The sequence below is a fragment of the Sapajus apella genome, unplaced genomic scaffold, assembly GCF_009761245.1.
Source record: "Sapajus apella isolate SASKATOON/1434 unplaced genomic scaffold, GSC_monkey_1.0 scaffold27, whole genome shotgun sequence".
Classification (NCBI taxonomy): Eukaryota; Metazoa; Chordata; class Mammalia; order Primates; family Cebidae; genus Sapajus; species Sapajus apella.
In genome coordinates, this window is record NW_022436967.1 from 10,432,761 (window position 1) to 10,458,256 (window position 25,496).

At 40.2% G+C, this 25,496-nt stretch overlaps 1 protein-coding gene across 3 annotated transcripts in view; it reads right to left on the reverse strand.

Moving 5' to 3' along the window:
- Positions 1 to 117: 117 nt before the first annotated feature.
- Positions 118 to 25,496, reverse strand: part of LOC116560819 — a 226,801-nt gene continuing 201,422 nt past the window's right edge. For all 3 annotated transcript variants that reach the window (XR_004273154.1, XR_004273150.1, XR_004273151.1), the window contains 2 exons: positions 5,908 to 5,972; positions 118 to 816 (listed from right to left, as the gene is read on the reverse strand). The gene's annotated coding sequence lies outside the window, so the exon portion shown is untranslated. The remainder of the gene's footprint in view (positions 817 to 5,907; positions 5,973 to 25,496) is intronic.

Below are 25,496 nucleotides of genomic sequence, written 5' to 3' on the forward strand. Positions count from 1 at the left end.
CCAGAGCAGATTCATGAGCTCAATCAAGGTTCAGCCAACTATGGCCACAGGCCAAGTCTGGCCTGCCATCTGTTTTTGTATGACTTATGAAAAAAACTCACAGACCATTCAACTTCATGGTTGAAAAAAATCAAAAGAATAATATTTCTTAACACATAAAAATTCCATGAAATACAAATTTTAGTGTCCATAAATAAAGTTTTATTGGAACACAGTCATGCTCCTCCATTTGCATAGCATCTAAGGCTTCTTTTGTGCTACAAGGCCAGAGTTCAGAGACTGTATGGCCTGAAATACCTAAAATATTTACTATTTGGCCATTAAAAAAAAAAAGATTGCAAATCCCTGAGCTAAATAAACGTTTATTGCTATGTGCCACTGAAGGTCACTGGTGGTTTGTTTTGCAGCATCGCTGTAGCAAAAGTTTACTGACACATCTTCTCATCTGAGCAGCCATTTCTCTCCCCATTTCCTCCACAGAAAGTACTGGTGGAATAGCAGAAGCCCGAGGTCAGAACAAAGCCAGCTTCCTCCTCCACCTTCCCACCATGGGCAAGGACCGATGGCCTGGATTGATGGCTGGGATGATGAGCTGTAGCAATGAATGCCAGCATATCAAAGAATGTCAAATTCTTCAGTGGGTTCCTGTCTAGGGAGCAGATAACACCAGCTGCTCTGCCACAGTGACCCGTGAGGATCCAGAATCCCTTCATCCTGCCAACAGCACCACAAAGCTTATGAACAAGGGTTTCCATCTCTTACCAGCTGCATACTCAGAGGTCAGCTTGCACAGGGGCAGAGGTGTGGAGAGGAAATCTGAAAGATGAAAGGAAACTTTTAGCTCAACCTAGATAATTACCTTGGAACTAAGTTTACCAGATTGGGCTAAAATTTAATTCCCACTCTGGGGTCCAATAGTGGAAATCTAAAGGAACTATTCCACCAGCTAATACAAAAAATTAAGTTACATTTTCTCATCATCTCTGAGTGTACTGTGAGTGAATTTTGCAAATCTGGTAAGAATTTTTGTAAAATGAATAAACAGATGACTAAATGAATGAATGAATGGGAAACACCTCATCATCCTGCCATGTACTCTTCCCACCGCCCGCTGGCATTTCTAGCCAGTGAAGGCATCAATCCAGAAACAACTCATTCCTCATCTTGAAATGCCTTCCAACTTCTGGGAGCAAGCAGCAACTTCTAGGTCTAGCTCCCTCCTTCAGATATGCCTAAACATTTGCCTCCTTCCTCTGGTCCCTTGGCTCAGGAATTTTGTAGGTGGTCTCAAAGCCTTGGATAAATTTACATGCAACAGACTGGCATCCTCTATGTTAGAGGAGTTTGGATCTTTCAGTAGACTCTAGCCTTAAACCTGTACCAAAAATCTTTTGAGATTATAATGAGGCAATGTTTTCCCCAAGAGGAGAAAAGGTCAGATTCCCACATCTGGAGTTTGACCTTTGCGCATGTTGTCATTTCACCCACCACAGGAAACCTTTCTAGGCTGAGCTAAAATGTGTAACTTCTCAACAGTGTGGCTGGTAGCAATCCCACCCAGCTGTGTGGAACAGGAAGTGAAAGGGCAATTAATATTCTGTTAAAACTTCAGGGGGCTGCACTGAAGCTGGCCAGATAGCAAGGCTGACTCATCATGTTAAAACTCAACACAGTATTGTCTACTCACTTCTGCTGACTCACTTGTCAGCCCTAAGCTACGTGTACCCAGGCAGAGCTGCCAGGTCTCACATCCGCCTTTCCAGAGTGTTACCCTTCTGCACCAGCCAAGACCATTCACTCTCCGGAGAAGCACCTATGATCAGCCATAGATGATTTTAAATGTGTGAAGAACTGTTTCATGGAGGGAGATTATCAGCCTCTTTCTTACATTGTTTTACATGAAAACAGCATGAACAGCAACACAACTGACACTGGAGAAGAACCATTGTACTTTCAAGCTGGAAAAGAGCCTTAGAGATCAAGCGAGATCCCGTAAGAAACATGTAGATCTTTCCCATGAGAGTGGGAGGGAGGCTAGCACGTTGGCTAAGAGCGTTGAGTCAGGCGACCTGAATTCACATAGCCTCAGACACAGGTAGTCGAATTATAAGCAGTAGGCTAATATAGCTGTTAAGTAACTTTAAGCAAATTGCTCAGACTCTCTGAGCTTTGGTTTCCTTATCTGTAAGATGAGAAATAATTATAGCACCCATCTCATGGGGCTACTGTGAAGAAAGGATGAAAAGAGATCAAGTATAAAAGGAACCGAGTGCTGGGTAGGCACAAAGTGCTCCATAAATTGTAGCTATTAGTAAGGCTGATGAGGCAATTCATGGAAACCTCTTTCCTGGAAACAGGATAGATCCTACATGTGTTTGGCATTAGATTAGTAAAGGGTAAAAGAATATCACTGCAAGCTGGGTATTGATGGGGGTGGGGAGGACAGAGAAGGCCCAGGGGAATGCTGGACCTTCATGTTTTGAAGGGCCCTGCTTTGGGTCCCAGGTGGGGAAGTATCTACCTTTCCATCTTGCTTTTAGGTCTGCTGAAGATAGTGGTTCATTTTTTTTTAAAAAAAGATCCTTCTGATTATAAGTCTCTGTTTAAAGACATTGTTCAGATTTCCCCTTAAGGGCCTCATTTAAGTGTACATACAAGGCAGCATAGTCCAGTTTAAAAAAAAAAAAAAAATGCCTGGCTAGTAATGACATACAGAAACTGATACTTACATGATACTGTTAAGTGCACTCTTTTTAAACCACTAATTCTTATTTCACAGAAAGTGGTCCTTATGTCAAAGTCCTTAAGAGGTCCAACAGCTTGTATAACTAGCAGACCTCATGGTTAGTTAGCAGCTTTCAGGACTTGAATTCCCAGTGATAAACAAAAGAATTCCGAAGGCCACAATCCATAAACTCTCCATGAAAGCATATGGAACTACTTAAGAAGGTTGGCTCAGGGCTGTTGTTTTGAAAACAAGTATCCTCAGCCAGAATCTCCACTGAGTGCTATTTACTGAATGGTTGAAGAAGGGCAAGCCCCCGTGGATGCTGTAGGCTGCATTTCAGCAATCGTCAACATTTTGCAGATATTGCTTTAAGCCACCTGATGTCCTGGAAAGGATGCAAGAAGTCTGTACCTTTGTATCCATTTCACCCAAGGCATTGGGGCTAGTCATGGAGAAGCCTGCACACCTTAAATATCCTTCTATAAATCTGATTGCAAGATCTTAGGCCTCTAATACTCTCATTTACTACTCCTGGGACTTTCTGATTACAGTTTGCCCAGGAAGATTCAACTGACCACTCTATCCTTTGGACCTCAATAATAATCCATCAAAATTTATATGATAGGTGATTCCAAGTCAGTCTCTTATTACTGAACTGTGTTCTTTGAGGGTAGCAACTTTTATCTGCTTTTCCATATCTCTAGGATTTGGCTTAGTAGGTGCTGGACAATTATTTGATTATTGTATTAATAAAATCTAATTAATTAAGATTATAAGTTAACAAGTAAATTGATTGGGCCCTGGCCTTTTGAATCCGTCTAGAGCCATGACTATAACTCAAAGTTCTAACACTTGCTCTGACTTCAACTTTACTCATACTTCACAAGGATCTCCAGTGAACTCAATAATTGCTCTTGCTATCTGATGCCAGGTTAATGTGGTCACCAAGATGTAGATATAGGATAGGTTTTAGATCCATCTGCCTAAATGTGAACATAGCCAACTTACCTGGTTTTTCTATGCTGCTTAGGGATCAAGAGAGAATTTTCTAGAACTTTGTCTTGGTTCCAGAACAACACAGATTGTCTCTCTTTTTCTAAAACTAATAATGAGGCTTTTTTCTCACTATTAAAATATTATTCAAGGCTTTCTGTTTTAATAAAATGGGAGAGTAAGATAAATCTCACCACTAAAAAGCTGGAAATAGTGAATAAAATGTAACATTTAAAATGTTTTATATTCATGCTTAAGCCCTCAAGAAAGAAAAATACCCAGGCATCAGAAACCAACAGTTAATTGAAAACAGAACAAAGTTTCAAGGTGTCAGCTCATGATGTAGCTGTGCTATGGAGGTAGAAGGGGGTGATTATTATTTATTATTATTTTTTGAGATGGAGTCTCACTCTGTCAACCAGGCTGGAGGGCAATGGCGTGATCTTGGCTCACTGCAACCTCCACTTCCAAGGTTTAAGCAATTATCTTGCCTCAGCCTCCCAAGTAGCTGGAACTACAGGCACATGCCACCATGCTTGGCTAATTTTTTTTTTTTTTTTCGTACTTTTAGTAGAGACGGGGCTTCACCATATTGGCTAGTCTGGTCTCAGACTCCTGCCCTCCTGATCCACCCACCTCAGCCTCCCAAAGTGCTGGGATTACAGGCATGAGCCACTGTGCCTAGCCAGTGATTATTAATTCTGTTCACCCAAGGGCTTGGGATTTCATGCTCATGTGGAAACATGAGATAAGCATTGGGCCCAAGTGGGGAGGAAATTGGAACTGAGAACTTTGCATAGAAACTAGGAGCCTTCAAATCCCATATTCTACATGAAAGGGTGGTCTCGGTAAAAACCCACTTATTCACATAGGTATACGTCAAGGAAATTAAAAACTTAAATAAGTAGGTTAAATAGCAGATTTGATAAAGCAAGAGAATTTATAAACTGGAAAACAGATTTTAGGACATTACTCAAAAGGCACAGAGATATAAAGATCTGGAAAATATGCAAGATTAAGGGAGATGGACGATGGAATGAGGGGAACCAATGGATTTAACTACAAGAATGTGAAATAGAGGAAAATAAGACAGGGGCAATATTTAAAGAGAAAATGGTTGAAATGTTTTCATCAATGATGAAAACATTTGAATCTTGGAGTTCAAAAATCATAATGAATTCGAGGAAGGATAAATAAAGCTTGAATGAAACAAATCCAAAGCAAGACACAATGTAATGCAACTGCAGAGCTTCAAAGATACGCCTCTCAAAATACTATAAAAGCAAAAATCATCAACCTAGAATTTTATACCCAGCTGTATTTAGTTTTCTAGGGCTGCCATAACAAAATACCTCAAACTAGGTGGCTTAAACAACAGAAGATTATTTTTCACAGTTATGGAGCCCAGAAGTCAAAGATCAAAGTGTCAGTAGGTTTGGTTTCTCCTTGGCTTGCAGAGCCTTCCGGTTCTTCTTGCAGTGTCTTCCTGTGACCTCTTCTGTATGCAAATGTATCCAGGGTGTCTCTTCTTATAAGAATGGTGATATTGGGCTAAGCCTCATCCTTATGACCTTATTTAACCTTAATTACATCTTTAAAGGCCCTGTCTCCAAATACAGTCACATTGGGCATTAGAGCTTCAACATGTGAATTCTGGAGGAACACAATTTAGTCCATTGCACCAGCTAAGTCTCATTCAAAACTGAAAGTAAAATAAATACATTTTCCAAGTAAAAGACCAAGAAAGTTTACTGCTCATTGATAATGATGCAATCAGCCCCTCCATAATTGGCCAAACTCTATGCGATCATTTTTAAAAATTAAGATGGAACAGACAAAAATGTTTCAATGTTCTACTCCCTTTAACAACTATCATAACCTCTTCAGAGTCTTTCAACTTCATATTTCCCTACTTCTTCAATGAATCTCCTCCTTTTAAAATGGACACTTGAATCTCTTTTTGTATGTCTATTTCAACTCGTTTCAGTCCTCTTGTTTTGAAAATGTGTATTCGACTCTCCTTTAAAGTTTGTTGGCTTATGAGTACTGGACCACCCCAACTTCTTTGTGGATCCCAAAGCAACTCCTAGAAGAGGTAGATGTGTGAGTACAGGGAGGGAGGAACCTTGTATTCATATAGAAAAGAAAATTTATAGAATTAATTAAACCATAAAATTAATGTCGACTTGAGCTGTGGTAGGTAATCCTGGCCTCTAACTGTTCATCTTCTCATTTCTTCTTGCATAAAGATCTTAAATAAATGACAAAAAGCCATATTTTAAAATTTTGAATCTGTAAGTTATCTAAAACACAGATCCTTATAGAAATAAATATTAAGGATATATTGAAAAATGAAGAAAACAACCAAAAGTAAAGAAGTGGAATGCAAAATGCAAGGTGATCACACTAATTTGAAAACACATGGGTAAGTTTGAGCAGGCATTGACAGTATAAAATAATAAAAACAATAACAATGATAATAGTTACAATGGTAATAATATTATCAGTCAGCATCCAGTCATGAAACAGGAACCTAAGTCTTTTTGACAGAGGGAATTTAATGACTTACATGGGTCATGGAAGCACAGAGAAGTCAAACATGGAAAAGAGTGACAACCTAGACACTAAAAACAGCAGGCTGCTGCTGCTACTCTCCCTGGGCTGCAGAAACAAGGCCCAGAAGCCAGGCCACTGGGCAACACTAAAACCATGAAGTAAGTGTCCCCCAGTGGGAGCTGGAGTCATGGAGGAGACACAGCCACCACCAGAGATGCTAGAAGAAGCATCCAAACTTCCACCAATGTCTTTCACTGACTAACCTCACCTAGACAGCAGAGGACGAGGGAGCCTAGAAATGTGGTTGGCTGTAATACAGAATAGAATAAGAGAAAGGCAGGAAATGGATCTGAAAGCAAAGGCAGCTGATTAGCACAACAATCATGACCAAGTTAGGGTTTCAAAAAAAGGGCACAATTAAATAGATAATAAAAGACATAAGATAGTAAGGGGGTAATCAAGCAAATAAAAAATTAGTAAGACTTTTAAAAATTTAAGCCACACAAATTAAGAAGCTTGATTTAATTCAGAGCTGCTCACAGTTGTGCCAGACTCCCTGGAATGCCAAGAATCAGTTACAGATGTGCTGTGAGATATTAATCCCCTTGGCCCCCAGGGCAGTCTGGCAGGGCCTGGCAGCCCGGAGCCTCCAGGCTGTTAGAAGCCTTATCCAAGGCTCCTTGGGGGGAGGAAGGAGCAGAGCGAGGTTTGACAGAGAGCCCCAGAGTTCCTGGAGATACTGAGTGCAATGAGCAAAATGAAGCCCTCACTGCTCTGCCAGATACACTGTGCATGGCCAAGGTGCTCTACTACCTGGAGATCTACTTCAGCAGGCACTGAAGGGCAAACCCCTGCTCTCCGAGTCCAAAGGGCTCATGGAGCTCCAGGGGAATGGGTGCTCCAGGTGACTGAGGAGCAAGAACTGCAGTCCAAACTGCAACATGGGGTGGAGAGATAGGGAAAGGGGACTCCTGGTAAGTGCTAATCTAGGCAGTTGTCCCAAATACCTGTCTTCATATGTATATTAAATACTATTCTGTTATCCATTGCTGTGTAATAAGCTGCCTCAAAACACAGAGGCTTAAAACAACGATCATTTCATTCTCTCTCATTATTTTCTGAGTCAAGACATTGGGCAGGATTTGACTGAGCAGTTCTTTTGCTCCATTTGAGGCACATATACTTGGTATTATTCAGGTGGTGGCTGGGCTGGGCTGGAGGAATCAAGACAGCTTTTCTCACATAACTGCTATTGAGGAAATGTATTTTCTTTCTGGGTCCATAAGGGGGCATAGTTTCAAGGGCAAGAACTTTCCAGCGCCATGCCCCCCTCCCATGCCTCTTCATCTGGGAGATTTAACAGTTTCCGTTTTAATTTTCATGGGTGTGGGAAAAAAATTAAAAGTCAATCACTCCAGTGGAAGTTTAAAGGAATTCCTTTTACTGGCCTGGGGACTTGGAGAGGGAGGGAATTCCTCCCAGGTTAAAAGTCCCCTTTTCCACATCCCTTTGGATTTCATACTTGGGTCCCCTTCCACACTTTTCGTGGAAGGCATTTTCTCTTATTTTTTTCTCTCTGGTATTTACTTTACAAGCGTACCGCGCCCAAAGTGGTCCACTCTCCCATTCTGGGGTGAGTGAGAGACCCAGAGCCTGGAAAAACGTCCTCTCAGGGGAGGTAAGTGCTCCCGTGCACCCCAAAACCCAGGAACATTAGTGGTGAGCCAGCCAGGAGTGGGGTACAGCAGGAGAAGATTTCAAATTGTAAAACCGGCCCCATTCTGTCTGTCTTTTTAAGAACATCAGAGCAGCGCCCAGTTGCGGGGGCATGGCCCAGCCCATGTTTAAGAGGCGCCGGCCAGCCAGAATTAAAGGTGCAGTTGTCTGCTTTCTGCTCCTTCTCTATTCTCCAGCTGTTATCTCTGGGCCAAAAACCCGATGGAGCCTGTGGGGCAGAGCAGGTGAGCAATCCCCTGGAGTCTTTCCTTCCTTGCCAGCCCGGGAAACCATGGCTCAGCCCTGGGGGTGGGCCCAGGCATGTGCCCGTGGCCGCTGTTGCCGGCACTGCTGGCCAGAGAAAAACAGCAGGGAGGGGGTGAGGTATAGCCCAAACCTGCAGGGGGCTGGGGAGCGCGGTGGCCTGTAGGAGAGCCTGGCAAGACTCTCTGGCGTTCCCTAGTCAGAGACAGCAGTGAAACAGGGGCCCAGGGTGCGCACATGGTCCCAGCATCATGGCGGAACAGGACGCCACAAGGGGCAGGGTAAGCCTTACCCTCCAGCACATAGCAGTGTAAAAAGGCTCCCCCTGGGCGTTCGCCTGCCAGCGCCTGGTCCCTGTGTGGGTGGTGGCTGGAGAGGCAGACGCTTGGGGAGTGGCCCAAGCCTGCACATGGTTCTGGCAGGGTCAACATGGCGGACTGAAAGCTGTGGGAGCAGGGCACTGTTCCCAGAACTCACAGCCAGTCTGGCAGCTTGAGTGACCCATGCCCGGCTTTTAAAATCACAGCAGCAAGCAGTTTTTTCCTCTCGGCGCACCAGCTGAAGGAAGAAAATGGCTACCGCCCGGCTTCCAGACAACCACACTGCCCAGGGTGCAGCAGTCTCATTCAGGTAAGGCTCAAGAAAGCTTTCTGCCTTGCTTTAGCACAAGTGGCCAAATGGTGAAGGGGTTAAGATGTAGGACTGGCAGATGCAAGGTTACTGGCCCAAATCCTTGGCGGAGTCAGGCTTGAATTGGGGAAATTCAGAAGTTGAAGGCTATGGGACTTTGTGTTTTCTGTATAATTTGTCTCGCTTAGGATTGGCTCTCTACAACGAAACTTTTCCATCTAGAAGATCATAGTTAAACCGGTTCCAGGGCCCAAATAGTTAATGGCAGGCCTCACAACCCTAAGGGCATTTTCCTACTATGGAAAATGGGTTGGGGGAGGCCAGGGTCCTGAGGGTATTGTTCTGTCCTCAGCCAGGTGGCCTGCCTTCTTTAAACTGTGTGCTCTTATGGCCCTTCCCTAAAAGTTTACGCTTCTAGGGCAGTTTTATAATTTGGCCTGTGTAAATTGGACTTTTGCTGGGGAATATTGGTGCCCATCTCCTAAGCCTCACTGGCCTCGTTGGTATGAACCACTCAACCCAGCAGCCCTTCATGCCTCTGTAGTGGTCACTGGAATCCAGTACATGGGAGGCCCCCCAAAAAAATAATCACACATCTTTCGCACATAGAAACTTTAAGGTACTGACTGGAGGATGCTCCAGTTTGCAGTACCTTACCTGAGGAATGCCTCAGGTCGAGTGGCTATAATTAAATAACCGGGGATAGTGGCATTCCTTGTGTTTGATTTCAGATGGGTGCCAATCTTCCCAAGATCAAGTCCCCATTAAAATGTATCCTGGAGAACTGGGACCAATTGAACACACGATCTTTGAAGAAGTGGTGCTCATTTTCCTCTGCCAAACAGCATGGCCAAATTGCCCCCAGCCTAACAGAAAAACCTGGCCTCTAAAGGGAAGTATAGATTATGACACTATTCTACAATTAGACCTGTATTGTAAAAGTGAGGGTAAATGGTTTGAGGTCCCCTATTTGCAACTTTTCTTTTCCCTAAGGAATAAGTCTCAGCTGTGTCAGGCCTGTACCCCATACCCCACTCAGCCCTCCCCAGGACTGCCTCCATATGTGGGGACTCCCTGTGGCAACTACCTCCACCAGTGCCAACCAGGGCTCCTCAGCCCCTGTACCTCAGCAGGAGCCAGGAAGGGCCGAGATGGCCAGGGCATCTCAGACTACCAGGATGCCCCAACTCTGTCCCCTACAGGCAGTGGGAGGAGAAATTGGCCTGACCAAAATAACTCAAATTCCAATTATCCTTTTCATAGTGGGAAGGGAACCCGTCTTTTTCTAGGAAAATGCTGCCACTTTGTAAACCAGTTGTGTTGTTTTAAACATAAAGAACTCAGGAGTCAATCAAACACAGGGCTAAAGACCTTCAAAAAACAGTATCATGAAGCTTGTTTAACAACTGACTGTCCTGGCTCTATTCTCTCCTAGGCTCGCTTATAAACATTCTATAATTGTTGGCCTCTGGGCCTTTCATCTCTAACCACCTTGTCACATTTGTTTCTTCTAGAACCATAAGGTCACAAATAATCCTGCCACTGAAACCCCGAATGTCCTTGGCTCATCAGCTCTATCATGGGCCTCAGGATCAATCTGCACTCCTAAAAGACTCCCATCTGGAGAAATCCTCAACTGCAGGGCCCCTTCTATGCCCCATTTCAGCAGGAAGTAGTTAAAGAGCGATCGATGCCTGTGTTAAAACAGAAGTTGAACTTTCCTGTTCAGGATGGGGAATGAGGGAATGTGTTCTTTTTCTGGGTCCACAAGGGGCGTAGTTTTAAGGGCAAGAACTTCCCAGTGCCATGTCCCCCTCCCACGCCTCTCCATCTGAGAGATTTAACAGTTTCTGTTTTAATTTTCACAGGCACAGGAAAAAAATCATAAGTCAATCACTCCAGTGGAAGTTTAAAGGAATTCCTTTCACTGGCCAGAGGACTTGGAGAGGGAGGGAATTCCTCCCAGGTTAAAAGTCCCCTTCTTCCACATCCCTTTGGATTCCATACTTGGATCTCCTTCCACACTCTTCGTGGAAGCCTTTTTCTCTCTCCTCTTTCTCTGCCTAAATAAATCACTTTCTGCAAAAACTTTTTGGAGTTCAGTATTTGCGAGTGTACCATACCTGGCATGGTCCCCTCTCCCATTCTTGGGTGAGTGAGAGACCAAGTGCCTGGAAAAATGTCCTCTCAGGGGAGCTAAGCTCTCCCCTGCACCCCAAAACCCGGGAACACTACCTTGACAGGGTGGCTGGATGGCTGGACTAACCAGGGCCCCTCTAACTCTGCAAGTAAAGTCAAGTCTTCTCTACAAGGTCTCCCCAGCAAGGTAGTCAGATTCTTATACAGCAACTTAGACCCAGGAAGCCAAGGCAGAAGCTTCCAAGTCCTTTTAAAGTACAGGACTGGAAACAGCACTCTTCCCTATTCAATTGACCAAAGAAGTCACAGGCCAGACTAGATTCAAGAAAAGGGAAAATAGACCTCACCTCTAAATGGGAGAAATATCAAAGACTTTGCAGTTTTCTTTAATCCACCATTGAAGCTTTTGCCTGTTTGTGACTAATATACCCTTGAATGGCCTGCAAGCTAGGGGTAACTGTTCTAACAGTTGATTTTCACAGCAAAACTTCACTAGAATTTCAAAATACTTGGTATGTAATATTTTATTTAGATTTGAAATTTATTTGTCCTATGTGTAAGTCAGGGTTCAGTCAGAAGCAGAACTTACAGGGGATTAAGATAGCCAGACATCCAAATATATAGCTAGATAGAAAAAAAGATAGATAGATGATTAATAGATGATAGAGATGGTTAGATAGGTGATTGACTGATAGACAGATAGATAGATTGGCAAGGATTTGACCTTTTGCAACTGTGGGAGCTGATGAAACAGTTTCTTTTTCTTTTTTTTTTTTTTTTTTTGAGATAGAGTTTCCATTCTTGTTGCCCAGGCTGGAGGGCAGTGATGCAATCTTGGCTCACTGCAACCTCTGCCTCCCAGGTTCAAGCGATTCTCCTGCCTCAGCCTCCCAAGTAGCTGGGACTATAGGCACCTGCCACCACGCCTGACTAATTTTTTTATTTTTAATAGAGATGGGGTTCTTAACCCCATAAAAACTGGCAAACATGGCCATAAACCACCAAAAAAAAAAAAAAGAGAGATGCGGTTTTGCCATGTTATCCAGGCTGGTCTCGAACTCCTGACCTCATGTGATCCACCTGCTTTGGCCTCTCAAAGTGCTGAGGTTACAGGTGTGAGCCATGGTGCCTGGCCAGTGTGAAAGAGTTTCTCTTAAGCTACTATTTTTGCATCTAATGCTGGATTTGAAACCCAAGATCAGGCAAGGTGCATACAGATAGGAGATATTAAGGTTAAGATGTAACCTACAAGGATGACCTGGAACCAGTGTCAGTTCTTGCTGTCTCTAGCCTTGATGAAGTGAATGTCCTGGAGCAGATGCTAATGCCCTTTGTCCCAGAGCTAAACACATAAACACACACCTGGCTCAGGAACTGGAGAAGCCAAAGGAAGATTCACGGGAAGGTGCAGCAGTTCCAGGCCCAGATGCTGCCCTAAGCAAATGAGATGAGCCAAAAGATAAAGTAACACGTGTGAGCCTTAAAATGCACCTACTTCAACCTTCCCAGCATACAAAACAGAACAGCTTCTGCTTCACTACTACCTTCCAAATCTCATGCAAAAATGCCTCCTGAAGCCCATCCTTACTGAAAACACATAAAGGGCTTCTGGGAGACACAGTCCAACTAGCCAAGTGGACACTTTACAGAGCTACCATGCCCTACCACAAGAAATTTCAAGTTATATTTTTTAGTGAAATTAAGGAAGAGCTTTAGGTACTTTCAATATAATATCAATGGTTTGAATTGTTTTTAAAATGTTTAAAAAATATTTTGGTAATTTATTTGGGCAAATATTTTCATTGGGTTTTCAACACCAAGAATTTAAAGGGGTAATTATTAAAACATCTTAATCAAGAATGATTTTTATATAGCCATTTCAAACATAAAATCTGACTGAAATAGTTATGAAAGACTAAAATGTTCTAAAGACTAAAATAGACTAAAATGTTCATGAAAGCAAACTCAAGTTTCTCAGGTAAAATTCTGAAAATGTTTTATTTAGGCTTATAAAAATTTAACAATGTCTTATCTAATACTTTGTATTTTTCCTTATAATTATATAAAATTTTAAAAGGTATAATAAATATTTTAGTAAGCCCTGCAAGACATTTTCAAATCAACTCCAACTTATGCTACTGTGCTGTACAAATATTAGAATTTATATATATGCCGTGGCATTAAAAGGATTGGAACCACTTATATAAATTGACATATATAGATTTCTGTACCAAACTAAAAAAGAATTTATGTTCTGTTTAAGTGTACATTGTACATTTGCAGAAACTGACCACATTTTAGGCCACAAAACACATCTCAACATATAGCAAAGAATTGATATTCTATATACCAAGTCTTCAACCATAATGCTATTAAGTTATAAATCAACGATCTTTTAAAAAGCAAAAAAACTCCATAAATTTGGGTATTGAAAACAATACCCAAATTTGCTTTTTCTCTAGGCAAGATCTTGAATTCAACTTCCAGTTTCAAGCTATTAGCCAAAGAAAAAGACTGAATACATTTATGGCATGAAGTTTTTGAAAATGCTTTTAGGTAAACCATTAATCAAACATGAAATAAATGATAACAGACATTTAAAAATATTTAGTACTGAGTTATAACTAAAACTCTATTTGTGAAAATGTGTGAGGTGTGGCTATAGTTTCAGTTAAAGGAAAATTTATCATCTTAAATACATGCATTTGACACAAAGGAGTTGAAAATTAATGAGCAAAACATATAACCCAAGAAATTAGAAGGAAAAAAAAAAACTGTCCACTAAGGGCAAGTTGAATAGAGGGAAGAAAATAATAAGGATATGACTGAAAATTAATGAACTAAAGGCAATGAAACAATAGAAAGTATCACAATCCTAAAGTTGTTTCTTTGAAATTTGACAAACTAGGCTGGGCGTGGTGGCTCACGCCTGTAATCCAAGCTCTTTGGAGGCCAAGGCGGGTGGATCACCTGAGGTTGGGAATTCAAGACCGGCCTGACCAACATGGTGAAACCCCGTCTTGTTAAAAAAAAATAAAACAAAATAAAAATAATAATAATAAAAAAAAGAAATTTGACAAACTTTTAGCAAGATTAATGAAAGAGTAAGAATAAAAGGTTCTGTGAACAACTACTCAGGAGGCTGAGGCAGAAGAATCACTTGAACCCAGGAGGTGGAGTTTGCAGTAGCTGAGATTGTGCCACTGCACTCCAGCCTGGGCGATGGAGTTGATTAAAAAAAAAAAAAATGGTGCTGTGAACAAAAGAAGACATGGTCAAAAATATGGCTGATATTTAACAATCACAAAATAATGCTTTGAACAACTATGTTACAAATTAATTAGAAAATAAGTAAAACAGGCAATTTCTTCAAAACAAATGTACAACCAAAACTGACTCAAAAAAGAAATAGAAAATCTGAATAAACTATTGAACAACCAAATAAACTAAATCAATAATTAAAATCTACCCCTTAAAAAACACTAGCCCAAAAGTTTTTTAGGATTGTTCTACCATATGCTCAAGGAGCAGATAATACAAAATCTTTCAGAGAATAGAAAGGAAAAACAGGCCGGGCGCGGTGGCTCAAGCCTGTAATCCCAGCACTTTGGGAGGCCGAGGCAGGTGGATCACGAGGTCAAGAGATCGAGACCATCCTGGTCAGCACGGTGAAACCCCGTCTCTACTAAAAATGCAAAAAATTAGCTGGGCATGGTGGCGAGTGCCTGTAGTCCCAGCTACTCAGGAGGCTGAGGCAGGAGAATTGCCTGAACCCAGGAGGTGGAGGTTGCGGTGAGCCGAGATCGCGCCATTGCACTCCAGCCTGGGTAACAAGAGCGAAACTCCGTCCCAAAAAAAAAAAAAAAAAAAAAGAAAGGAAAAACAAACAAACGCATACCTTTCATGAGGCAGACATAACTTGATTCTTATAAACAGACACAAAACTGAAAGGCCAATCACATTTCCAAGCAAAGACAAAAAACTTTAAATAAAATATTAGTAAATGGATTCCAGCACTGTATTTAATTATATTAATATGTATTTATTAATATATTTTAAATGATTAATAGTACACAATTATAATATATTATTATTTTAAAATCAAAATTTCATATCAAGAGAAAAATATGTAGACATTTCAATACATGCAGAATAAATATTTTGTAGAATTCAATAATCTTTTCATGATTACACTGATAGCTAACAAAAAAAGGGGAATTTTCTTAAACTGATAGAGGTTATCAACCAAAACTGTACAGCAAAGATTATATTCCATGATGAAATTCAGAAATACTCCTGTTTAAGTTCTGAACAAAGGAAGAATACCCATTATAATCACTTCTAGCTAATTTTGTTCTAGAGGATAATAAATAGTACAATAAGACAAGGCATAAAAGGAGTAAAGGATTGAGAAGAAAGAAACAGGACTGTAATTATTCATAGATGATGTGAGTTCAGCAAGGCTGACAGATTAAAATATCAACATGCATATTTAAATAGCATTCCTATACATCAGCTACAAACAACTAAGAAACATAATTTTAAAATAGATTCCATTTACAATAGCAACAACAAAAAACAAATTCAAATAAGGACCTAAGAATACTCTAATAATAGAATGATAGATATACAAGACTTTATGAAGAAAAATTATAAAAATATATTGTAAGACTAAAAGAAAAGTGAAATAAATGAAGATATATATTTATTTGTGAATTATAAAGTTTAAAATCATAAAGATCTCAGTTATCATCAAGTTAATCAATAAATTTAATGTAATTCCAATCAACAAGATTTTTAACAGAACTTGACAAGTTAATTCTAATGTGTATGGAAGAGTAAAGAGTCAAGAATAGACAAGACGGATTTTTGAAAAACATAGTCTCAAAAATAGGTAGACAGGAACAAATGGAAAGACATCTTCTGTTCTTGAATAATGCAACTCAATATTATAAACATGTCAGCTCTCCCTAAATTAATATACTTAAGACTATATCAATGAAAATACCAACAAGCTTCTTAATGAAGTTGGACAAGTTAATATTATAGTTCATATGGAAAAACAAACGTAACAATAGCCAGGACACACTCAAAAGAAAAATCAATTTGGAGAATGAGTCATATACCAGTCATTAAAACATACTATAAATTCTCTATAATTAAAAGTGTGGTGCTAGTACAACAATAGACAAATAGGCCAGTGGGATAGAACAGAAAGCTTAGAAATAGACATAAGTTCATCTGGAAATGTAATATGTGATAAAGGTGGATCTCAAATGACTGGTACAAAGATGGACTTTTTATTTTATTTTATTTTATTTATTTTATTTTGAGAGAATCTTACTCAGTCACCCAGGCTGGAGTGGAGCGGCACAATCTCAGCTCACTGCAACCTCTGCCTCCCATGTTCAAGTGATTCTCATAGCTCCATCTCCTGAATAGCTGGTATGACAGGCCTGCACCATGACACTCAGCTAATTTTTGTATTTTTAGTAGAGATAGGGTTTTACCATGTTGCCCAGGCTGGTCTTGGACTCCTGGACTCAATCAATCCTTAAATCTTGGCCTCCCAAAATGCTGAGATTACAGGTGTGAGCCACTGTGCCTGGCCTCAAAGATGGACTTTAAAATAAATGGTGCTCAAACAATTGGGCATCTACTGGGGAAAAAAAGATGAAATTAGATCTGTAACTTATACAATAAACAAAAATGTGCTCCAAGAGGATTAAAAACCAAAATAGAAGAAAAGAGAAAGGAACCCATAAAAGTCCTAGAAAAAAGCATGGGGGGATTCCTTTTCAATTTTGGTATGAGAAAGGCTTTCTAACTATAACTCAAAATCTAGAAGCAATAAAATTTAAAAATAATTAAAAATTTGACTGCAAAAATGTTTTAAAAATTACATATCAAGAATAAGTAGAGTCAAAAGACAACAGACAAACTGGGAGAAAATATATCAAAGTGTTATGAGACAAAGGACAAAAACTCGATAGAAGATGGTAAAATACATGAACAGAAAATTTTTTAAAAGGCTAAAACATTCAAATTCACTCATAATTAGAGAAGTAACATCAAAACAATGCTGTGATACCATGTTGTGTTTCTTATATCAGAAAAAATTAAAAAGCATGAGGATACATTCTGTCAGGGGGCTACAAGGAAATAGATACTTTCACACAATGCAAACTGAGAGAAGTTTTCTGGAGGGAATTTTGGCAATACCTAACAAAACTACACATGCACTTACCTTTTGGGCCTGCAATCTCACTTCTAGGAATCCACCCTGCAGATGTACCCACAATCATACCCATGAGCGAGCACTCACACACACACGTCCAATGTGGCATTGTTTGTAATTACAAAAAAATTGGAAGCAACCAAAATTATTATACAAAGGACAGTAGTTGGATAAATGAAGCTACCTTCATACAATGGAGCACTATGCAGCAGTAAAAAGAATATGGAAAATGTGATTTCCCATATACGCTGTTAATGTTTTTACAAAAAAGCAAAATACAAGAGTATCTATAGGGCCTACCTTTGTGTATAAAAGGAGTGAAAGAAAATATACACATATCTGCTCATTTCCACAAATGCAAAAGAAACACAGGGAAGATAAACCAGAAGTCAAAGAGATTGGTTACCTAGGGGGGTTAAGTGAGAAGACGTTGGAAAGAATAAGAGAACAGGACAAGGCTGAATGGGAAGCAATGCTTCTTGGAGAATACTTTTTCTTCATAGTTCTGATTCTTAGAACCATGGGAATGGTTCACAAACACAAAAATCATTTAAAATCAACCAGGGTGTGATGGGAACCTCAAATGGAAGACAAACAATGGCAAATGAACCTAACCATATCACAAATAACTAACATAATCAAAGTGAAGAGAATGGTGAAGAAAGAACTGATCTAAATATCTGTGGAAAAGAGTGTTCTGCATGAATACTGTAAGGCTAATGACAAAAACAATTGTACCCAAATTCGGTATTCTAGGTTAATGTAGGTTAATTATTCCAAAACTAGTCTGTGTATATACTAGGATAAAAACTTACGTAAATATAATTAGCTAGTTTCTCACTATCAGCAAAAGAAACTACAAATAAGAAGACAAAGGCTAGAATGAAGCCGGTAGTTTTGGGTTGGAATCAGAGGTATAAATGTATGTTTTTAATATGCATATTTATGGATAGATGTAGAAGTAAATATGAACGTATATATATCCTACTTCTGTTGACTGAGAAGGACTAGAGACAATAATGATATGAACAGGAGGCAGGGAAATACTGGGTAGAAGAGGGTGGGGTCCCTGGTGAAGCCCCACCTCAAGCCTGGACCTTCAGCCCAAAGTGAGAACATGTATTCCTGTTTTCCCTCTTGAACGTTGCCTTTTCCAAAACCACTCTGGCCTGCCCCATCCCCTATCATGTACCCATAAAAACCCAGGCTCCAATGGCAATGGAGCAGCAGAGAAGGAAAGAAAAGAAGCAGCTTGATGTTGATGAGAGAAGCAGCTTGATTCTTGATGGTGGGACCTCAGAGAAGAGTTGGCTCAAGATGACTGAATTTCGGAGAAAGACTACCTTCCCACTCCATCCCCTTTCTACCTCTCCATCAGACCGAGAGCCACTTTTAGCAGTAACAAAATCTCCTGTATTTACCACCCTCAATTTGTTCATGCGATCTGATTCTCACTGGTCGCCGAACAAAAGCTCAGGATACAGAGGGCTGTCACACTGAGCTGTTAAAACACTTAAGCCATCAGCAGATGGCAAAGCTAAAAGAGTACAACTGTAACACACACCTTCTGGGGCTCCACAGGTCACTGGTACCCCCTGCAGACACTGCCATGGGGCCACACGGAATTCTGTTCCTGCAAGTGCCCAGAAGAACTTGTGCTAGCCGCTGGACCCACTCACCTCTGTGTTCCTCCTCCCATGAGGGATTAAGAGCTGTGGGCTCAGTAAACAAGCTACCCCCTTCACCAATCCTGTGAAGTGGTCAGGGAAGATTTCCTGTTTCAATAACACCCTATAGCAATAGCATACCTGGTGACCAGAACTTGGCTGTAAATACCATTCCTGAATAAGAGAAATCAAGGCTACAGAATTAACCCCAGAGAAATGGTGATTCCAGGGCCAGGGCAAGGGAAATAAAAGACAGTCCAGGAACAACTTGTGTTGCCAAGTGAGAATGTGCCCCAAAAAATCTGGGGACATGTTAAAAAGACAGAAGCAACATGAAGGATGCCCCAAAACCAGAGCTAGTTAAATTTGAGCAACAAAATAAGTTATAATAGTATCAAATGATGATCCATGAGTTCATGCTAATATAAATAATTAATTAAATAAATAAGTAAATGATGGAGAAGGGACAACTTCTTACAATGGATTACCAATGAATAAATTTAGAACACAGTAGGGAAAATAGAAAAGAACCATTAGGCAAACAGCGCAGTAATAAATGTTGCCGGCAAAAACAATCAATGGCTGCTCAAATTAGTGTGCAAAAGTATGGCAAGAAATGTAATATTTATATAGTCTTCAAATATCTCCCCAGAAGATATTCAGTCATTGTCAAGGGCAAAATAGTGGTTCCATAGTTGAGAAACCTGGCAGAAATCACCTTAACTGAGTGATACAGGCTAACATCACCAGTAATAAGGCATAGAGACATCATGTGCCCACTGATACAATGTGCTAAGATGGGCACATCACTTCAGTGACATTCTTGCCAAAATGCCACAACCTCAATGTAAAAAAAAAAAAGACCATTCCAAATTAAGGGATATTTATAAATAACCGACTAGTTCTCTTTAAGTGTGTTGGGCATAAAATTAAAAAGAAAGAAAGAAAAGACTCAAGATAGGTCACAAATTGGACAAGACTAAGGGGACAATACAACCAAATGCAATGCAGGAGCCTGGATCGGATCCTGGACAAGAAAAACATTTTAATAGGAAATCTGGTGAAACTGGAAAAAGATTCATAGATAAGGTGACAGCTTTATATCAGTGTTAATTTCCTGGTTTTCATACTCTTACTGTGGTAATGTAAAGTGTTAATACTGGGGGAAGTTGTTGAAGGGTATGCAGGAACTCTGATTTTTGCAACTGTCCTGTGAGCCTAAAGTTATTTCTAAATAGAAAAGTTTTAAAAAATAGATTTGGAAGAAAGTAAAACAATGAAAAGAAATTTTTCTTTCCACAAAGCCTGCCTTTCAAGACTATTACCTCACTAGAGAGGTCAAGAAAGTGAACTCTGATTCAGAGTCCATCAATTTTCTTTTTTGTTTGTGGTTATTCTCATTTTCTCCTTCCCAGTACATACAGTCTCGTGGCACAGATTTGAAAATGAACAACTGCAAGGAAACATGACTTATATGAAGCGAAGTGAAAGCCACTGGTTTAATACATGCAAAAATTCCCTATTTACAAAATAAGTGATCATCTGCATATTAATGTATTTTTATGACACTTTTCTAGGGTGAAAATGCCATCAGTTCCAAAAGTCAAAAATCAGCATGCAGTGTGATATTAGAAATAGAAAAATGTAGTGACAGAAGTGAAAATTGGAGGGTCAGAAAAGGCACCAAAATTTAGCCAGTGGCTGCATGACAAGCAGTAAATGGCATTTTTGGTCAGAAGGACCACTCTCTCATTTCCAGTAAGCTAGCAATATTTTAAAAATGTTAAAAGTGTTTAGTAATTTTTTTCATGTTTCTAAAAATATATCCATTTACCTTGGTTTTTTAAAATCACATTTGTCAATATAATGAGCAGAAGACTATTCCTATTATTCTTTATGCATAGCTTTGTACTCTGCAGACAAACATAAAAACACCACACCTATGTTCTTTCCTGTCTGTAACATCCCAAAACTGATTGTTGGTTTTACCTCCCTCTGTCCAGTGTCTAAGTCTTATTTCCCTATAACCATATAAGCTCTTTGGAGGCAAACATTATATCTGGTCCATGATGGTATCATGCACCAACACCATATACATATTAAAATGTTAAAAAAGTAAAATGATGATGGCTTATTGGTGCTCAAACCCCTTACAGGAGGGAGAGCATGCAGAAGAGCAGGTACAAGAGCTGGTGCGAGTGCTTTTGGGCTCTGGCCCCATAATATCGTCTAGGGGTAGGTGTTTGCAACTCCTGAAGCCCCAGTGAGAATGTGTTACAGTGTACTCTTTTAGCTTTGCTGTCCATGGACAGCTTGAGTGTTAAACAGCTCAGTGAACCCACTGCCTTTAGGGCCAGTGTGACCACTTTCTTTATCCTGAGCTCTTGTTCGGCATCCAGGAAAAATCAGGTCACACATGGACTTGAAGGATGGTGAATGTGGGAGTTTTATTGATTGGTAGAGGTGGCTCTCAGCAGGATGGATGGGGAGCTGGAAAGGGGATGGAATGGGAAGATGATATTCCCCTGGAGTTTGGCCATCCAGCGGCTGATCTAATCTCCAATTATCCCCAGCTGAACTACTCTCAACATTCAGATGCTCCTTTTCTTCTCTCCTTCTCTGTTGCTCTTCTGCCCTTCTGTTTGTCTGCTCATGGATCCTTGGGTTTGGGGTTTATATGGGTACAGGATGGGGAGTGTGGTGGGCCAAAAGGCAACTTTTGGGTGCAAAACCAGGAATGCCTGTTCCCATTTAGGGCCATGGGTTTCCAGGCTTTAGGGTGCGGCCTTTGCTAGGGAACAACCCTCTTCAACCCAGTATTTCACTGACTCCTGTCCATATAATTAGGGCCATTGAACAGACCAAGGATGTGTCTTCTGGGGACAGTGGCACTGCTGCATTGTTTCTCAGATTCTGAGTATGGCCCATAATCATTCCACTGACCCAGGGATATATCAGCTACATGGAGGCTTGAAAGTTTCTCCTGATTGAACGATGGCATATAGTGTTTTGGCCAGCTTAAGGGTGGGTTCATCTTAGATGAGACAATCAGACTGTTCCTTCAGCTGGAGGTAAGGAAGCAGGAGTTGGTTTCCCTGTAGTGCAGGAGTCACAGCTGATCTTGGGCCCAGGCTCTGCACTGATGAGGTTGTGGGGTTCAATGATCTATGAGCTTGATAGAATGAAGGTGGAGTCCCAGTGCTTCTGAGGCACAGTGGCTGGTGGCTCCCAAAGGAGGTGCACTCTAGAGGTGACTCTGGTCTCAAGATGGCACCATGCTGCAACAGCCTGGGTCACAGGGAGGGGGCAGGGGGCGCAGAGTGCACATCTTGTATTGCTAATTTAGTATAACACAGCTGCATGAAATCCCCAAAGTTATCCCAATTGGGCTCGTGGCTTGAAAGGATTTTGGAATTCTCTTGTTATAAGGACTGTAGGTATTGGCAGTGGCAATGGAAGCTGGCGGGGGTCTTCTACTTAGATTTTTGCCAGAACAGGAAGTGTCTCCTGACTTCAGACATATCCAGTCTGGGTAGGAGAGACAGAGCTTCAGAGGCTGGGTACCTGCATGCTGCCCTCCTAGACTTTCATTTACCACAGGTGCATCGCCACTCCTTTGCTGCCTTCCAATGTGCTCCTTTCCACACTCCAGCCAAATCTTAGCTGTGTATTCATTGCCTTGGTCTTTTCTTGTAAGGGGAATGAACACAAGGCACCTCTAACATTATGCTGAGGTTACTCCCCAAACTTTTAAACAAGAGCTAACATCAATTCATCTCAAAAACTATTTCAAAAAAATAGAGGTGGGGAGTAGAATTCTTCCAAACCTAACCTAAGAGGCCAGAATTATTCTCACACCAAAACCAGAAAAGAACACAACAAAAAAAAGAAAACTGCAGACCAATATCCTTGATGAACATAGATGCAAAAATCCACAATAAAATACTAGCAAAAGAAATTCAATAGCACATCAAAAGAATTATATGCCTTGATCAAGTGGGGTTTATTCCAAGGATGCAAGGATGGTTCAACATATGCAAATCAATATACATCATACATCACATCAACGGAATGAAGAATAAAAAATGATCATACTACTTACAGCAATCTATTTATTCAATTTCTATCAAAATACCTTTAACATTCTTCACTGAAGTACAAAAAAAATCCTAAAATGTGCATGGAACTACAAAAGACCTCAACTAGTGAAAGTAATCCTGAGGAAAAAAAATGAAGGTAGAAGCGCCACATTACCTGACTTCAAAATACACTAAAAAACTACAGTAACCAAAATAACAGGGTACTGGCATAAAAAAAGATACATAGGCCAATGGCACAGAATAGACAGCCCAGAAATAAATTCACATATTTACAGTCAATTGATTTTCCATAAAGGCACTGAAAACATACACTGAAGAAAAAACACCCTTTTCATAAAGAGTGCTGGGAAAATTGGATATTCATAATCAGAAGAATAAAACTAGACCCCTATCTCTCATCATATATAAAATCAACATAAAATTTATTAGAGATGTAAAAGTAAGGCCAAAAACTATGAAACAACTCAAAGAAAACATAGGGGAACCACTTTAGAACATTGGTCTGGGCAAAGATTGTATGGGTAAGGCCTCAAAAACACAGGCAACAGAAGCAAAAATAGACGAATGGGATTATATCAAACTATAAACCTTCTACACAGCAAAGAAAACAATCAACAGAGTGAAGAGACAATCTGCAGAACAGGAGAAAATAGTTCCAAAGTATTTATCCAGCAAGGGATTAAGATCCAGAATACACAAAGAACTCAAACAGCTTTACAGCAAAAAACCATATAACCCAATTTTAAAATGGGCATATAATCTGAATAGACATTTCTTAAAGGAAAACATACAAATGGCCAACAAGTGTGTGAAAAATGTTCAACATTGCTAACCATCAGAAAATTCAAATCAAAGCTACAGTGAGATACCATCTCACCCTAGTTAGAATGGCTATTACAAAACGACAAAAAATAACAAATGCTGGTGAAGATGTGGAGAAAAGGGAACTCTTAGACCCTGTTGGTGGAAATGTAAATTAGTACAGCCATTATGGGAAACAGTATGGAGATTCTTAAAAAAAAAAAACTAAAAATAGAACTACCATATGATCCAGTAATCCCACTAGTGGGTATATATCCAAAGGAAAGGAAATCAGTATGTTGAAGAGATATCTGCACTCCCATGTTTACTGCAGCACTATTCACACTAGACAAAATATGGAATCACCCTAAGTGTCCATCAACAGATGAATGGATAAAGAAAATGTGGTATATGTACACAATGAAATACTAATCAGCCATAAAAAAGAACAAAATCTTGTCATTCGCAGCAACATGGATGAGCTGGATGGACATTATGTTAAGTGAAATAAGCCAGGCACAGAAAGAAAAATACCACATGTTCTTACTCATTTGTGAGAGCTGAAAAAGTTGATCTTATATAAATAGATAGTAGAATAGTAGTTACTGGAGGCTGGGAAGGGTAGGGGGAGATAGGGAAGAGAAAGAGGTTGGTTAACAGATACAAAATTACAGCTAAATGGGTGGAAAAAGTTTTAATGTTCTATTAGCACTGTAGGATGACTATAGTTAATGTCAATTTAATATATATTTTCAAGTAGCTACGAGAGGTTTTTGAATGTTCCCAACACAAAGAAACTGTAAATGTTGGAAGTGATGGATATGCTAACTACCCTGATTTGATTATTACACATGTATATATAAATTGGAATATCACACTGTACCCCATAAAGATGTACAGTTATTAGGTATTAATTAAATTTTTTTAAAATCACTAGTGGCCTTGATTTAATCAGCCGTACTTATATAATGAAGCTTCCATAACTGGATTGCCGAACAGTAGGAGGTACCTGGGGAGTGGTGGTCCCAGAGAGAGCACGGAAGTTCACGCCCCTTCCCACTACTCCCACCTGTGCATCTCTTCCTTCTGACTGTTCCTGAGTTACATCATCTTATAATCAATGGTTAATAATAGGTAAAGCACTTTCCTCATTCTGTAAGCTGTTTTAACAAGTGATCAAACCAGAGAAGGGGGCTGTGGGACCCTCCAGTTTATAGCCAGGTCTGACATAAGTCATAAGTAACATGGGAAACTACCACCAGTGACTGGCATCTGAAGCCGGGGACAGTCTTGTGGGGCTGAGGCCTTAACATGTGGGGTCTGTGCCAACTCCAGTTAGCACAGAATTGAACTGAACTGTAGGATATCCAGCTGGTGTCAGAGAATTGCTTTGTGTGGGAGAAACCCACACATTTTGGTGACCAGAAGTGTTTTGTGCTGAGTGTGAGGAAAACAGTTAATCTTTTTCCATACAAGAGGGTAAGCAGTATGTAGAGTAGGAAGAGGACCCACCACCAGAGCCTGACACCAACTCACAGAGGAAGAGGTTCTCTAACTCAGTTAAAGCACTTATATACAAGGAAACGTACATGGATTGGAGAGTTAAGGACTGAAGACACATGAACCCAGGCTTTCCAATACAATCAAATTTATATCTAAAGAAT